The sequence below is a fragment of the Heptranchias perlo genome, unplaced genomic scaffold (assembly GCF_035084215.1).
Source record: "Heptranchias perlo isolate sHepPer1 unplaced genomic scaffold, sHepPer1.hap1 HAP1_SCAFFOLD_550, whole genome shotgun sequence".
NCBI lineage: Eukaryota > Metazoa > Chordata > Chondrichthyes > Hexanchiformes > Hexanchidae > Heptranchias > Heptranchias perlo.
The window spans coordinates 103,547-109,744 of record NW_027139571.1 but is presented as its reverse complement, the minus strand read 5'-3'; positions in this window follow the sequence as shown (position 1 = coordinate 109,744).

Sequence of the window (6,198 nt, the reverse complement as noted above, 5' to 3'; positions counted from 1 at the left end):
CCCACCTCTTCTTGCCCGTTTATTTGGGGGGAGGTGAAATCTCCCATGATTATTATTCAATGTTTTTTACTCATTTCATAGATTTGTCTACAGATTTCATCCTCCACTTCCCTTCCACTATTAGGTGGTTTGTAGAATATCCCCATTAACGTGATCGATCCCTTCTTATCCTTTGTCTCAATCCATATGGATTCAGTTTCTGTCTTTTACATGAGTTATGACCCTTTTTTCTATTGCCATTATGTTGTCTCCAATTAATGCAACTACCCCACACCCCTCCCTCCCGATACTTTTTAAACACATTATATCCTGCAATATTTAACTGCTATTCCTGCTCTTTATGTGGCCATGTTTCAGTTATTCGTTCTCCACCTGGCTCCTCGCTACAAATTATTGCCTCCAGTTCCCCTATTTTGTTTCGGATGCTGTGCACATTGCTGTTCTGGCAATTTAATTTGTTTTTAATAATTGTTCCCCTCACTTTATTTTTAACAGTCATTTTGTGCTCATGTTCTATAACTGTATCTGTTCCCTGACTGTTTGTTATCCTTTCCTTACCTTGGTCTGACCTTTACTCTCATCTCCTATTTCGTTTATCTTCAGACTTATGTTATTATCACCAGATCCCTCCCCCCAGTCTTACTAATTTAAAATCCTATCCACAGACCTAGTTATCCTTTCCGCCAGGACTCTGGTCCCATTGGGGTTCAGGTGGAGCCCGTCCCAGAGGTACAGCTCCTTCCTGTCCCAGTACTGGTGCCAGTGTCCCATGAAATGGAACCCCTCCTTCCCACACCAGTCTTTCAGCCACCCATTCACCTTCCTGACCTGTCTATCCCTGGGCCAATTAGCCCATGGCTCAGGTAGTAATCCTGAGATTACCGCCCGTGAGCTCCTGATTTTTAATTTAGTTTTTAACTTCTGATATTCGCTTGGCAGGACCTCCTCCCTTTTTTTCCCTATGTCATTGGTCCCAACATGGACCATGACAACTGGATCTTCCCACTCCCTTTCCACGTTCCTCCCCAGTTGCTCCGAGATATCCTTTACTCTTGCACCAGTTCAGCAACGCACCCTCCTGGACTCTCGGTTACGACTGCAGAGGACGCTATCTATCCCCCTAATTATGGAATCCCCTGTGACTAGAACCTTTCTATTCTGCTCCTCCCCCCCCCCTTGGACTGCCTCCTGCTCCACGGTGCCATGTTCAGCATTCTGGCTGTCCACCCCACAGCCCGTGTCCTTATCCTCACAGGTAGAAAGTACATTGTACCTGTTGGACAGGACTAGTGTCTGCAGGATCTCCTTCTCTACCTCCCCTCGGTTCCCCTTACCCTGCTGACTAACCGTTACACTCTCCCCTTCCTGTACCTGTGCTTTCCTCTGAGGTGGAGATGCCGGTGATGGACTGGGGTGGACAAATGTAAGGAATCTTACAACACCAGGTTATAGTCCAACAGTTTTATTTGAAAATCACAAGTTTCGGAGGCTTTCTCCTTCCTCTGAGGTGTGACTACTCTGGAGAAAACTATCCAGAAACTCCTCCCCCTCCCTTATGTGTTGGAGTGTCTCTAACTCGGACTCCAGCTCAAGGACTCTGAGCTGGAATGTCTGAAGGCAGAGACATTTTTTTTATTCGTTCATAGAATGTGGGCATCGCTGGCAAGGCCAACATTTATTGCCCATCTCTAATTATCCTTGAGAAGCTGGTGGTGAGCCGCCTTCTTGAACTGCTGCAGTCCGTGTGGTGAAGTTTCTACCACAGTGCTGTTAGGTAGGGAGTTCCAGGATTTTGACCCAGTGACGATGAAGGAACGGTGATATATTCCCAAGTCGGGATGGTGTGTGACTTGGAGGGGAACGTGCAGGTGGTGTTGTTCCCATGTGCCTGCTGCTCTTGTCCTTCCAGGTGGTAGAGTTCGTGGGTTTGGGAGGTGCTATCGAAGAAGCCTTGGCGAGTTGCTGCAGTGCATCCTGTGGATGGTACACACTGCAGCCACAGTGCGCCGGTGGTGAAGGGAGTGAATGTTTAGGGTGGTGGATGGGGTGCCAATCAAGCGGGCTGCTTTGTCCTGGATGGTGTCGAGCTTCTTGAGTGTTGTTGGAGCTGCACTCATCCAGGCAAGTGGAGAGTATTCCATCACACTCCTGACTTGTGCCTTGTAGATGGTGGAAAGGCTTTGGGGAGTCAGGAGGTGAGTCATTTGCTGCAGAATACCCAGCCTCTGACCTGCTCTTGTAGCCACAGTATTTATATGGCTGGTACAGTTAAGTTTCTGGTCAATGTTGACCCCCAGGATGTTGATGGTGGGGGATTCGGCGATGGTAATGCCATTGAATGTCAAGGGGATGTGGTTAGACTCTCTCTTGTTGGAGATGGTCATTGCCTGGCACTTGTCTGGCGCGAATGTTACTTGCCACTTATCAGCCCAAGCCTGGATGTTGTCCAGGTCTTGCTGCATGCAGGCACGGACAGCTTCATATTCTGAGTGGATGCGAATGGAACTGAACACTGTGCAATCATCAGCGAACATTCTCATTTCTGACCTTATGATGGAGGGAAGGTCATTGATGAAGCAGCTGAAGATGGTTGGGCCTAGGACACTGCTCTGAGGAACTCCTGCAGCAATGTCCTGGGGCTGAGATGATTGGCCTCCAACAACCACCAACATCTCCCTTTGTGCTCGGTATAACTCCAGCCACTGGAGAGTTTTCCCCGATTCCCATTTCCTGCAGATGTGGCAATCCAGGATCGTCCACCAACTCCCACATATCACAGTCCCGCCACATTGCCTGCCCTGTCATTTTTAGTTTTTATTTATTTGTATGAATTTAGTTCCAGATATAATTCAATTACTTGAGATCAAGATTACATTTGGTAGATAGATTTAGCTTGATTTCAGATTAATTAGCAGCTAATTAGCCTTGTTTTTTGTTTATTGCTTTGTTTATTTTATTTTTCCTTAACGCCTATTTATTAGAGTCATAGAGAGTCATAGAGTCATACAGCACGGATAGAGGCCCTTCGGCCCATCGTGTCCGCGCCGGCCATCAAGCCCAGTCTAATCTAATCCCATATTCCAGCATTTGGTCCGTAACCTTGTATGCTATGGCATTTCAAGTGCTCATCCAAATGCTTCTTGAATGTTGTGAGGGTTCCTGCCTCCACAACCCTTTCAGGCAGTGAGTTCCAGACTCCAACCACCCTCTGGGTGAAAAAGTTCTTCCTCAAATCCCCTCTAAACCTCCCGCCTTTTACCTTGAATCTATGCCCCCTTGTTATAGAACCCTCAACGAAGGGAAAAAGCTCCTTAGTATCCATCCTATCTGTGCCCCTCATAATTTTGTACACCTCAATCATGTCCCCCCTCAGCCTCCTCTGCTCCAAGGAAAACAAACCCAATCTTCCCAGTCTCTCTTCATAGCTGAAGCGCTCCAGCCCATGTAACATCCTGGTGAATCTCCTCTGCACCCTCTCCAAAGTGATCACATCCTTCCTGTAGTGTGGCGACCAGAACTGCACACAGTACTCCAGCTGTGGCCTAACCAGTGTTTTATACAGCTCCATCATAACCTCCTTGCTCTTATATTCTATGCCTCGGCTAATAAAGGCAAGTATCCCATATGCCTTCTTTACCACCTTATCTACCTGTTCTGCCGCCTTCAGGGATCTGTGAACTTGCACACCAAGATCCCTCTGACCCTCTGTCTTGCCTCGGGTCCTCCCATTCATTGTGTATTCCCTTGCCTTGTTAGTCCCTCCAAAGTGCATCACCTCGCACTTTTCCGGGTTAAATTCCATTTGCCACTGTTCCGCCCATCTGACCAACCCATCTATATCGTCCTGCAGACTGAGGCTATCCTCCTCGCTATTTACCACCCTACCAATCTTTGTATCATCAGCGAACTTACTGATCATACCTTTTACATTCATATCCAAGTCATTAATGTAGACCACAAACAGCAAGGGACCCAGCACCGATCCCTGTGGTACCCCACTGGCCACAGGCTTCCAGTCACAAAAACAACCTTCGACCATCACCCTCTGCCTTCTGCCACTAAGCCAGTTTTGTATCCAAAGTGCCAATGCACCCTGGATTCCATGGGCTCGTACCTTCTTGACCAGTCTCCTGTGGGGGACTTTATCGAAGGCCTTACTGAAATCCATGTATACCACATCCACTGCGTTACCCTCATCACCCCCTAGTCACCCCCTCAAAAAATTCAATCAAATTAGTCAGACATGATCTTCCCTTGACAAAGCCATGTTGACTATCCCTGATTAATCCTTGCTTCTCCAAGTGGAGACTAATTTTGTCCTTCAGAATTTTTTCCAATAATTTTCCTACCACTGATGTTAGGCTCACTGGCCTGTGGTTCCCCGGTTTTTCCCTACTCCCCTTCTTGAATAATGGTACTACATTAGCGGTTCTCCAGTCCTCTGGCACATCCCCTGTGGCCAGAGAGGTTCTGAATATATGTGTTAGAGCCCCCGCAATCTCCTCCTTTGCCTCGCACAGTAGCCTGGGATACATTTCGTCCGGGCCTGGGGATTTATCCATTTTTAGGCCTGCTAAAACCGCCAATACCTCCTCCCGCTCGATGTTAATATGTTCGAGTATATCACAGTCCCCCTGCCGTATTTCTATGTCTACATCGTCCTTCTCCATAGTGAAAACAGATGCAAAAAATTCATTTAGAACCCCTCCTACATCTGCCGGCTCCACACACAGATTGCCATTTTTGTCCCTAATGGGCCCTATTTTTTCCCTAGTCATCCTCTTACCCTTAATATACTTATAAAACATCTTAGGATTTTCCTTTATTTTGCTCGCCAGTGTTATTTCATGGCCCCTCCTTATTATACATGAATACCAGATTTTAATATAAATTAGGAGCCCTTTAATGTTAGTATCCTCTATTTAGTTAATTTGAATTTTATCCCCTTCGATCTGATTAATTAATGAAACACTGAGCTTAATTATACAATAAATTAAACACTGAGCTAAATTATTCCTCGGGCTCTGCCGCTTTTCCGTGTTTTATCGGCAACTTTCCAAGTCACTGCACCAATTCCATCCCCCACCCACACAATTTAACATCGACAGAAACAAATGGCGGGCGGGCCCGGCCCGGACCGTCCGTGTGGGAACGGCGGGGTTTAGGATCAATCCCGGGCCCGGCCCGGACAGTCCGTGTGGGAACGGCGGGGTTTAGGATCAATCCCGGGCCCGGCCCGGACAGTCCGTGTGGGAACGGCGGGGTTTAGAGACGATCCCGGGCCCGGCCCGGACGGTCCGTGTGGGAACGGCGGGGTTTAGAGACGATCCCGGGCCCGGCCCGGACAGTCCGTGTGGGAACGGCGGGGTTTAGAGACGATCCCGGGCCCGGCAGGTCTGCCGCCAGTTCCAGGTGTTGCCGTTTTCACTCAGTGCCGGTGAGCGATTGGGCTTCAGCTTCCCGGCTCCAACATGTGGGACTGGCTGAGCTCGGGGGGGAAATGAGCCCATCAGACAAGATGGGAGTCGCCACCTTCACCTTGTCGCTGCTGATGGAGATCCGCACAGCCTGTCCGCACCTCCCGCACACAGTCACGGCTCTTCTCCATTCTCAGGGCAGAGAAACTCAGGGCGGACTCACCTCCTCGGCCTTTAAATACAAAACACCGGCATTTCAAAATCTAATCCGAGAAAAGCCGTGTCCACAACTGGCAACAACTGGAGAAACCTCAAACACACAGAAACGCTGCAAATTCACAGCAAGACTTGCATCGATACGGTGCCTGTCTGTGTGTCTCAAAGTGCTTCACCTACAATCAATTACTGTGGAAGCAATGACTTGTCACAAACAGCCGCCACCTTGTGCACAGCAAGATCCCATAACCAGCATTCAGATAAATGACCAATCATTTCCTGGTGTTGCTGGAGGGAGGGATGTTATTCGGGACACAAAACGTTCCTGCTCTTCAAATAATGCCCTGGGATCTTTACCATCCACCTGAACAGGCCGGCAGGGCCGCAGTTTAAAGCATCATCTGAGGGAAGGCACCTCCATAATGGAAATTGGAGAGGTGCTGGCCATAATCTTCCAAACATCCGTAGATACAGGGGTGGTGCCAGAGCACTGGAGAATTGCAAATGTTACACCCTTGTTCAAAAACGAGTGTAAGGATAAACCCAGCAGCTGCAGGCCAGTCAG